The sequence below is a fragment of the Oncorhynchus kisutch genome, linkage group LG6 (assembly GCF_002021735.2).
Source record: "Oncorhynchus kisutch isolate 150728-3 linkage group LG6, Okis_V2, whole genome shotgun sequence".
NCBI lineage: Eukaryota > Metazoa > Chordata > Actinopteri > Salmoniformes > Salmonidae > Oncorhynchus > Oncorhynchus kisutch.
The window spans coordinates 37,209,993-37,222,126 of record NC_034179.2 but is presented as its reverse complement, the minus strand read 5'-3'; positions in this window follow the sequence as shown (position 1 = coordinate 37,222,126).

Genomic DNA, 12,134 nt, shown 5'->3' with positions numbered 1-12,134 from the left:
TCCTGGGATAATCCACCCTCGCCGCCGACCATGGCCTAATAGTCCTCACCCAGAACCCCACAGAACTGAGGAGCAGCTCGTGACTGAGGGGCATCTCGGGACTGAGGGACAGCTCGGGACTGAGGGACAGCTCGGGACTGAGGGGCAGCTCGGGACTGAGGGGCAGCTCGGGACTGAGGCAGCTCGGGACTGAGGGGCAGCTCGGGACTGAGGGGCAGCCCGGAACTGAGGGGCAGCCCGGAACTGAGAGGAAGCCCAGTACTGAGAGGAAGCTCAGGTAGGTAGTAGGCTTCGGTAGATCCTGGCTGGCTGGCGGATCTGGAAGATTCAGGTTGACTAGCAGATCTGGAAGATTCTGGTTGACAAGCAGATCTGGAAGATTCTGGTTGACTGGCGGATCTAGCTGCTCTATGCAGACTGACAGCTCTGACTGCTCCATGCAGGCTGACAGCTCCTTGCAGACTGGCAGCTCTTTGCAGACTGACAGCTCTGACTGCTCCATGCAGGCTGACAGCTCCTTGCAGACTGACAGCTCCTTGCAGACTGACAGCTCCCTGCAGACTGGCAGCTCCCTGCAGACTGACAGCTCTGACTGCTCCATGCAGGCTGACAGCTCCTTGCAGACTGACAGCTCCTTGCAGACTGGCAGCTCCTTGCCTACTGGCAGCTCCTTGCAGACTGGCAGCTCCTTGCCTACTGGCAGCTCCTTGCAGACTGGCAGCTCCTTGCAGACTGACAGCTCCTTGCAGACTGACAGCTCCCTGCAGACGGGCAGCTCCTTGCAGACTGGCAGCTCCTTGCAGACTGGCAGCTCCTTGCAGACTGACAGCTCTGGCTGCTTCATGCAGACTAACAGCTCCTTGCAGACTGGCAGATCCTTGCAGACTGGCAGCTCCTTGCAGACTGGCAGCTCCTTGCAGACTGACAGCTCTGGCTGCTTCATGCAGACTGACAGCTCCTTGCAGACTGGCAGCTCCTTGCAGACTGGCAGCTCCTTGCAGACTGGCAGCTCCTTGCAGACTGACAGCTCTGGCTGCTTCATGCAGACTGACAGCTCCTTGCAGACTGGCAGCTCCTTGCAGACTGGCAGCTCCTTGCAGACTGACAGCTCTGGCTGCTTCATGCAGACTGACAGCTCCTTGCAGACTGGCAGCTCCTTGCAGACTGGCAGCTCCTTGCAGACTGACAGCTCTGGCTGCTTCATGCAGACTGACAGCTCCTTGCAGACTGGCAGCTCCTTGCAGACTGGCAGCTCCTTGCAGACTGGCAGCTCCTTGCAGACTGACAGCTCCTTGCAGACTGACAGCTCCTTGCAGACTGACAGTTCCCTGCAGACTGGCAGCTCAGGCTGCTTCAAACAGGCAGGAGTCTCCGGCAGCGCTGTAGAGAAGGAAGGCTCTGATAGCGCTGAACAGGCGGGAGACTCCGACAGCGCAGGAGAGGAGGAAAACGCTGGCTGCGCTGAACAGACAGGAGACTCCGACAGCGCAGGAGGGGAGGAAAACGCTGGCTGCGCTGAACAGGCGGGAGACTCCGACAGAGCAGGAGAGGCGAGGCGCACTGTAGGCCTGATGCGTGGTGCGGGCACTGGTGATACTGGAGCGAGGACACGCACAGGAAGCCTGGTGCGGGGAGCTGCTACCGGAGGACTGGTGTGTGGAGGTGGCTCTGGATAGACCGGACCGTGCAGGCGCACTGGAGCTCTTGAGTACCGAGCCTGCCCAAGCTTACCTGGCTCGATGCCCACTCTAGCCCGGCCAATACGAAGGGCTGGTATGAACCATACCGGGCTATGCACCCGCACTGGAGACACCGTGCGCTCACTAGCATAACACAGTGCCTGCCCGGTCTCTTTAGCCCCCCGGTAAGCACAGGGAGTTTGCGCAGGTCTCCTACCTGGCATAGCCATACTCCCTGTAAGCCCCCCCCCCCCCAATACATTTTTGGGGCCGACTCTCAGGCTTCAATCCGCGTCGCCGTGCTGCCTCCTCATACCAGCGCCTCTCTGCTTTAGCCGCCTCTAGTTCTTCCTTGGGACGGCGATATTCTCCAGGCTGAGCCCAGGGTCCTTTTCCGTCCAGTTCCTCCTCCCATGTCCAATACTCCAAGTGATGCAGCCTCTCCCACTGCAACTGCTCTTCACGATTAGCAGGGAGAGTTGGCTCAGGTCTGACACCCGACTCAGCCACTCTCCCTCTGAGCCCCCCCCCAATAAATTTTTGGGGCTGCTTTTCGGGCTTCGCTCTGCGCCGCCGTGTCTTTCTTTTCTCCAACTCCATTCGCCTATAGCCCTCTTCGCACTGCTCCAGCGAATCCCATGCGGGCTCAGGCATTCTCTCTGGGTCGGCCGCCCACCTGTCGATTTCTTCCCACGTCGTATACTCCATAACGTCCTCCTTTCGCTGCTCCTGCTGTCTCTGCCTGTTACCACGCTGCTCGGTCCGTATGTGGTGGGTGATTCTGTAAGGGCGTTCTTCGTTTGTTGAGAGAGAGTCGGACCGAAATGCAGCGTGGTGGTTAATCATGATCTTTAATAAAGAAAACGGCGATACATGAAATAACTAATAAATACAAAAAACAACAAACGGAACGTGAAACCTAATTACAGCCTATCTGGTGAACACTACACAGAGACAGGAACAATCACCCACGAAATACAAAGCGAACTCAGGCTACCTAAATACGGTTCCCAATCAGAGGCAACGAGAAGCACCTGACCCTGATCGAGAACCGCCTCAGGCAGCCAAGCCTACACTCGACACACCCCTAATCAACCACAATCCCAATGCCTACAAAAAAAAACAATACGACAACACAATAACCCATGTCACACCCTGGCCTGAACAAATAATTAAAGAAAACACAAAATACTAAGACCAAGGCGTGACAGGAAGGATGCCTGCGTCTTTGTAGTGACTGGGTGTATAGATACACTTTCCAAAGTGTAAATAATAGCTTCAAATCAAACTTTATTTGTCACATGCGCCGAATACAACAAGTGGGGCTTACCGGGAAATGCTTACTTCCAAGCTCTTTAACCAACAGTGCAGTTAAAAAAGAGTTAAGAAAACATTTACCAAATAAACTAAAGTAAAAAATAAAATAAAAAGTAGCACAATAACGACTCTATATACAGGGGTTACCGGTACCGAGCCAGTGTGGGGGTGAGGGTTAGTTGAGGTAATTTGTACATGTAGGTAGGGGTGAATTGACTGTACATAGATAATAAACAGCGAGTAGCAGCAGTGTACAAAACAAATGGGGGGGGGGGGGGGGGGGTCTAGTGGCCATTTGATTGTCCATTTGATTAATTGTTCAGCAGTCTTATGGCTTTTGCGTAGAAGGTGTTAAGGAGCCTTTTGGTCCTGGACTTGGTGCTCTGGTACCGCTTGCCATACGGTAGCAGAGAAAACAGTCTCCAATGACTTGGGTGACTGGAGTCTCTGACAATTTTATGGACTTTCCTCTGACACCGCCTATTATAGGTCCTGGATGGCAGGAAGCTTGGCCCCAGTGATGTACTGGGCTGTACGCAATTCACCATGCTCAAAGGGATATTGAATGTGTACTTTTTCTTTTTACCCATCTAACAATAGGTGCCCTAGCCATTTCAGAGGTCATGTCAGTGGAACTGAAGAACCTTGACCTCACTTTGCGATGGTAGGAAATTGTTAAATAGGAGTTAAAAAGCTGTCTTATTCTTTATAATGCATAATATGACAAATGCTTTTGCATTTAAGCACATCCTCAAAGTAAAGTGAATGACCTTCGCTTCTCAAAAAGGAGAGGCAAAGGTACGCACTTTAAAGGTGCACTTCCTAGGTGGCCAAGTCAGACTATATTGGCCGATGAGAGGCCTGTAGTTACAATGCCCCCACACTGTGACTGGAGGCGTAGCGGTGAGCAGGAAGTACCCCACTGACTCAGATGAGCCCACCAGGAGCCCTCACAATGGAGCAGAGGACAGAGGCTCCCTGAGGAAACTGGTGCATATGACGAGGTCACTTCCCTGTAGCATCTCACAATCAACACTGACTGACTTGGAAAAAACAGATGACAAAAGACTGACAAAGATTTACCATGCTCACATTTCGTGTTTTAATTAGTTTCTTAGTCTACATATCATAATTACTACAGAAGTAAATGTATTGTAGAACTGTAACCTTATTAGTGTCTAAGGCCTTCTACAAACGGACATTCTTCCATAGCGCTGATGAATTCTATGGTCATAAATAATTATGTGTTGTGGTCAAGTCAAGGCCAGGTTCGAAAAATGAAACATTACATTTAGGACAGAAATAAAATAGTCCAAAAACTCTCTGTGAAAAAACAAGCCTGATATTCTGATATGATAAATGTGTTAATTAAATCTGGCTACAGAGTCTGTATTATTCAAATCTATCCGGTATTTCGAAATCCGCAAGAGAGTAAATTACAAACCAAGTATGTTCTTGGACCAGCTCAATCTGTTTCCTCTCAACTCTTGGCATCTGTAGCATCTAAACAGGACCTCAGTGCTGCCTTGGTTCCAGACACACTTCTGGAGTAAGAGTTTAGATAGTCAGAATATGCTGTAACAAGATAGATTGCGTTTTGATTACCATTCCTAATGTTTTCTTTGTACTTGTTTTCGTCTTAAAATGTGGTTGAGAGTGCGTGCCTATGAGTGGCACCCCACTGTGTTGGACAACGTATTAGTAAACTCATTCCAGCCAAAGACGGAAGCATTCCAGGCCCCTTCCACCCATTATTATTACACAACTGTGATTAGTTACTATTACACAACTGTGATTAGTTACTATTACACAACTGTGATTAGTTACTATTACACAACTGTGATTAGTTACTATTACACAACTGTGATTAGTTACTATTACACAAAAGATCAAATGTTCCTGTAATTTACTAATTCTTTCTCTCTATCTCCCCTTGTGATTAGTTTCGGAGTTGTGTGAGGTACTGATAATGCAGAAAATCCCTTCCTGAGGAAATATCTCAGATGCTGACAGGCTGCGTGCAGCAACGTTTATGCTAAACTGGTCTTGTTAAACGCTGCAGAATGTTCTGCGGTGGACTAGGGAAATGCACCAGGAAGTCAAAAGCTCCCGGCAGGAAGAATAGGGATAGTGGAGGAAGAGGCAGGACGCAAACATGGCATGTTTTTTTTATTTCCCCCCAACAACCCCTCGCATTCTAGCCTGCACTGACCCAGCAGAGGGGGGCAACATCTTGTTTTCAGAGGGGGTTTCGTTTCTGCCCAATTTTACAGCTGGATGGAGAACATCAATGGGGCCAGTGAGGCTAGGGGCAGACAATAGACAGGGAGCCAAGCCGGCACGCCAACCCAGGATTTCCTGGCTTACAGCACAAAAAAAGTTATACCCTGTCGCACAATAAAGAATTAAACTCTTGTTTTATCAGAAATCGGGGTTGGGTAATCTATGAAACCCATTGCAAAGCAACAACAGACACTGGTGATGTCGTTTTGATGTGTGTGTTGGTGGAGATGGATGAGCTATCAGGTGTACTCATAAGCTGTGTTGGAAAGTTACTGGAACTGTCCGCTGCAGCGGCAGTAGCACTGCCACCAAACACAACAGGACTTCAAAAAGCAAATAGAGATGTGGTGGTGGGCACTTCAAAAGCGTCCGCTCCGAGATAAAATGCAGCCCAACGGCAACCCTGGAAAAGCCCATCCACAGAGTTCTTTTCATCGGTACTTAACTTGTATGGAAGCTGTCAGGACCAGTTAATGGGCTGATGCTGACTTCCAGCCAGTCTGCCATCGCAACCCTCCCCTTCCCCCCTAGCCGCCCCCAGAACTTTCTGAAGTCTGTTTTTTTGGGGGGGAGCTTTTTTCCAGGGGCGTCTGCTGCCAGGCGTTCCCCCAGATTAACCTCAAGTTTCAAAGACATCCCCAGCTGTACCCCTTTGTGTGGTGGAATACCCTTGTATTCATGTGTGGACTCATTCATCCAGTCAGTCACTGTGCTTTGCTCCATTCGCTGGCCAAAGCCTCCTTTAATAGACCCATCCTGGTGCCCCCTCATACTGCAGACACAAGGGGAGGATCATGGGCCATTTGGGCGATGCCTTGAATCCCAAAAAACATTATGAGGCTTCTTTATATAAACCATCAAAAGCTTGAAAGCAAAATGCCGGAGGCTAGTTGCAGATGACACCTGGTAGATGGTGGTGAGTGTTTCTTTGAACTTTGAATCTGCACTCCTTGCCAATAATTAGTGTGTTGTGTTTTTTCACATAAGTTTTGCAGAGCTTCGGATAAACTTCATTTCAACCTTTCGGCTCTAAACACTTGACTACCGTCACTAGAGGAACTCTAAAAGGACCATTTTCTCTCTCGCCCCATTATCTGACGTTAGACTTTCTTCTGAAAGTCCCTCTGAAAGATCCTGTGATCCTCCTGAGTAACGGTCGATTGAGGATGCCCTCATCCTTCCTGCCCATCACGTCCCCTTCCTGCCCCTCTTCCACCCATTCATCCCCTGCTTCCTATTTTCCTTCTCCCCCTTGCCGTGGACATAAGCCTCTTATGGGGTAGCCTTGCCGGAATTGAGGGACTAGGGACGGAGGGTGGCTGTGTTTGTGCTCCAGCCCGGCCGATTGGTGGCTGAGCAGACTGCAGGGAGGGCCAGGGAGGGTTGTTGGGCTGTGTGGCCAACAGTGCTGCCTTTGTGCAGGGGAAACAGGATAAGCCACAAGCAGCAAAGAGGAAAATATCCCTTCCTTCTTAAACCCAAGGACAGTGGATAAAAAGTCTAACATGGTCTATTATTCCACCTTATTTTAAACACAAAAGCTTATTTTTGGTGGGGGGATTAACTAATGTGTGGTAGGTAGTGAGTTCACTACATTCTAAAACAGATTTAAGATTATTATTGGGAAAATGTGTCAAATAAAGATCTGTATTTTAAGGTCTTGATTGTGTTTGAGTTAACTCTAAATGATTTGGTTCTTTTATTTCATTGTGTACCACCTCCTCTCTCATTGCACAGACCTCTTGCAATGTAGCCTTCAAATTGTAGCCAAAATGAGGTGAGATACAATGTAAGTTACAATATAAAGCCCTTTAAGCACTTGCAAAAGTGCCACATGAATCCAACTCTTTATGTTTACCCAAGACATTTTCCCCTTGTAACCTTTCTAAACCATTTCTTCCTCTGAGAATATACCTCCTATTCTAACTCAACACCCTCAGCAATCTGTCCCAAAGGCAGGGAGGAAACAGAAAGCGGAAACATTTGGATGAGCCAGTTTTCTCTCTCCAGTCTTAAGCCAGATAGTGTGGCCATGCCATGTGTATCATGTGACAGGGGGTCCTAACAAGTGGCTGGCCGAGCTGCCTGTTCACATGTTGTACCACTTGTTCACATGGTGTTCTGTCACATTCAAGTACTGCTGTGCACCACAAAATGTAGGATACTTAAATCAAGGTAGAAATCCTTCACTGGCCCTCAGAGAGAGACCCACGGAGAAACCTGCTCTTCCATGTAGAGGAAGAAGCCCCTCAGACCCAGGCATGGATATAGGGACTATCCCATAGATCATACGTCCACTGACTGACCTGCTCTGGTTCAGGGCATAAGGCAGTGACCCGTGCCTCCTAAATGCCCTCGGGACTGCCAAACAGAGGTGTTGGATTCGGAAAGCGTCTCATTTCACTGCTGCTCTGTACAAGCCTCTATACTAAGCCCGATCAACAGGCCCTGAAAGAGGTCATTGTGTTGGGCCTGAGCCCCACTCTCTCCTCACGGCTATGCTGGTTACATTAGATTCCGTTTAGCCCTCCGCGGCTGCGATCTGCTTTGCATTCAGCCGATCAAAGTCAGGGGGGAGAGGCCCTGTAATGCAATAATGTGTGTCTACAGGGGGAGCAGTGCTCTGGGAAAGTGCAACAGGTTAGAATATCAATGAGATGTGCTTGTGACCATAACCGCTCACCTGTTGTCTGGTCAGGGTCCTGGGCTCAGGACAGAACTATATCTCTGGTTCCCTGGACACGTAAAACACTCACAGTTAAACAACGACAGCCATCTGGAAGCGGGCCACGCAGACTTTGGGTGGAAAACTTTAGATTTGGGAAAACCTTTTGAAAATCATGTTGCAGCTTGAATACAGATCTGTGTTTTACGGTCTTGATTGTGTTTGAGTTAACTCTACAGGATTGGATTGTTTTATTGCATTGTGTACCACCTCCCCTCTCATTGCACAGACCTCTTGCAATGTAGCCTACATAGTGCAGCCAAAATGAGGTGAGATACAATGTAAGTTACAATATAAAGCCCTTTAAGCACTTGCAAAAGTGCCACATGAATCCAACTCATTATGTTTACCCAAGACATTTTCCCCTTGTAACCTTTCTAAACCATTTCTTGCTCTGAGAATAGACCTCCTATTCTAACTCAACACCCTCAGCAATCTGTCCGAAAGGCAGGGAGGAAACAGAAAGCGGAAACATTTGGATGAGCCAGTTTTCTCTCTCCAGTCTTAAGCCAGATAGGGTGGCGATACCATGTACATCATGTGACAGGGGGTCCTAACAGGTGGCTGTCCAAGCTGCCTGTTCACAGGTTGTACCACTTATTCACAGCCTGCCCGAGGTAGATTAAGTGTGCCCATCTGTCAGAAGAATTAGGGGTAATCCGCAGGAATTTGCAGATTGTGAAGGGATGGCAAGGGTGGAAGAGTGGAGGGAGGAACGGGAAGGGGGGTTGTCAGAGGGATAGGAGAGCTGGAGAGGAACTTTCACTGGGGTGTGTAACCTGAGCTCCCTAGACAGTTGCACTGGTCTGAGAGCCCAGGAAATGGAGTCCATTGGTCCATTCCCTCAGCAACGCTCTGAGCTAGGAGGAGAGTGACATGCAGAATATGTGCAGCTAGCCCCCATTATGCGACGAGTGTCAAGGGAAAGTTTGACAGGGATTGGTGTGGAATCAAATGGAGCGTCTAATCACAAGTGACTTGCTCAACCCTCTGCTCACTTGTTCACCTGTAGATCAATCAATCCCTTGGCTTATAACACAACAGTGGGCCTAACTAGCCTCATAGCATACTACAAGGTTGACCAAACACTCTGGGGCAAATCAAATCCAAATATACTACATACATGTGTACATGGGAAATATTCACAACAGAAAATACATGTAACGCATCCAAATTTCACACAGCCTAGACCACACAATACTGACAAAAGACACAGGTGTTGGACTGGCAGGCTGACCAGTATTGCCCCTAGCTGAGTGACTGACTGACTGGGCACGAGATAGGAGACAGGGGTGGCAGAGGAAAGAGGTGATGACAACTTGTCCCACCCTCCCTCTGTGATCCCTCTGATTGGCTGAAAGCTCAGAGGACCGGTAACAAGGGAATGTGCCAACGCAGCAGTGGAATGCCAAGCTGTACAGGTGTTAACATTAGTCTCAGTCAGGATGTAAACACGATCCCATCAACTCTATCACTCCACAACAGCCTCTCCACCATCCCTACCTCCGCCTGCCCATGCTACCTTGTCCAAACAACAGTGGTGTTGAAAATCATTCACAAGTGTGCTCTTGTTATTTTCTCCTCCCTTCTCATCAGTCATTCAGCGTTCTCAGGCCACAGACATTTCACGGTAAGGTAAGGTAAGCATTTCCCGGTAAAGTCTACACCTGTTGTATTCGGTGCATGTGACAAATAAAATGTTATTTGATTACCATTCAGCATTCCCAGTCCCATTCTCAGTGATCAATCACAGGAAAGAGAGAGAAGGTAAACGGTCATTCAAGCTACAGTGAGCAGAGGATTCATAAATTAAGTTGTACTAAATTGAAATTTAATTTGATTAACCATAGCCCAAACAATACCTTCAGCTTCTAGGGCAAAACCTGCAGTGTTCTTAGCAGTGCACCCAAAGGAATATTACCCCAGATTGCATATTAGTGACACACACTAAAGCCCATAGTAATGTTCAATTTTCTGTTTAGACAACACTGTCGAAAGAAAAACAACAGTGTTTTCAAAGAATATGCTGATGAGGAAATCCAAAATGTTTCTCATATTTTGTTTTCATTGGAAGACAAGACATAAAACAGACCGAAATTGCAAAATCCCACAAGCTCTGGTTGCAAGACCCAAATCCGACTCACGTGGGGTGAAAAACATACGGACAACAAAACAACTCACTTTCCCTTATCCTCCTAACCATGGTTTCATTACCTAGTCTAAACTCTCCCTCAGTCATGTCCTTCTGTGAGCTCCAAGTTCAGCCCTCAATGCCAAACAAGGGGAGCTCATCCGTGAAATACAACCAAATTGTGTTGCACCCCCCAAGCCCAGAGCTAATTTCCATAGAGATTGCCTCCCTGTCACCTGTATCTCCCTCTCCAACAGCCAACTCCTGGGAGAAGAAAGACCCTTGATTTTGTTCCTTGCTCAAACACTGCAAATAAAATAAAATAAAATTGTGTAGAAGCTGTTAAGGAGCCTTTTGTTGCCAGACTTGGCGCTCTGGTACTGTTTGTCATGCGATAGTAGAGAAAACAGTCTATGATTTGGGTGGCTGGATTCTTTGACCATTTTTAGGGCCTTCCTCTGACTCCACCTGGTATAGAGGTCCTGGATGGCAGGAAGCTTGGCCCCAGTAATGTACTGGACTGTACACACTACCCTCTGTAGCGCCTTGCCGTTGGATGCCCGAGCAGTTGCCACACCAAGCGGTGACGCAACCATTCAGGATGCTCTCGATGGTGCAGCTGTAGAACTTTTCGAGGATCTGAGGACCCATGCCAAATCATTTCAGCCTCCTGAGGGGGAATCTGTGTTGTCGTGCCCTCTTCACAGCACAATGCACAGGGCCTCCGGATGTCTCCATTTTCATAAAACGACCCCCCACAGACAAAACAGTGTGAATGAGGTCCTCACCAACACCCTCCCTCAGCCAGCCTCAACAAACACATACATGCACGCATGAGAGCATGCACACATACACGCAAACTTTCTCACTCAGGTCATGTGCATTCAAGGGAGGTTTAAGGTTAAATAAGATTTAAAAGCTCCCACAACCCATATCCTGGACATGGACACTGCACGCACACCAACTTCTGACAGCAGTACTGGAGTGGTTCTGAGTGTTTTGACCTCCTCTTTCCTGTTTTTATTTACTGTCTTGTATGCTGTATACTGAATTCCAATAGACCAAGTCCCTAAGCAGAGCCTAACTGAAAATAATTGACCCATTATTGGCTAATGAGTGTCATTTGAACCACAGGTCTATAAGGGTAAAATCGGATTTAATGTTATAATAGTTGAGCAACATGTGGTTTAAGTTCTACAATGAAATTACAAGAGCGTATTCTTGATAGTATTCGTGTCGTGTCTGCATCTGGGTCATATCCTGAGTCGTGATAGTACGAACTGGCTATGACTGACCCAGCAGACTCGGACCAGTTACACAATGTCGTCTCCTCCCAGGGAGCCACCATTGGAAGACACAAGGAGTTACTTCAAGGTCTTATGGAAGGATTCAAAACCTTGGCTAAATGCCAGGACCATGCCTTCAACACATTGCTGGAGCAATTCCACAGACGCCCGGCAGGTTCCGGGACCTCCAGCGTAGCACTCCGGAGAGGGTAAGTGGGGTTCTTGGGAAGCTGGGGTGGATTGGGGAGAAATGCTGCTGGTAGCGGGGTAATTGACAGTCTGGGAGGGTTACTGTAGTGGAGGGCTGCCTCCCAGACTGGCAATTACCCCGCTACCAGCAGCATTTCTCCCCAATCCACCCCAGCTTCCCAAGAACCCGGGCCAAAAATCACCCAACTTATTCTGGGAAGTTTGTGGAAGGCTACCCAAAACGTTTGACCCAAATAAACAATTTAAAGGCAATGCTACCACTGGGAATGTGATGAAATAAATGAAAGCTGAAATAAATCATTCTCTCTACTTTTATTCTGACATTTCACATTCTTAAAATAAAGTGGTGATCCTCACTGACCTAAGACAGGGAATTTTTACTAGGATTAAATATCAGGAATTGTGAAGAACTGAGTTTAAATGTATTTGACTAGGGTGTATGTAAACTTCTGACTTCAACTGTATCTCTGAAATCGTAGCAGAGTCAAAAGCTAATGAGAGAA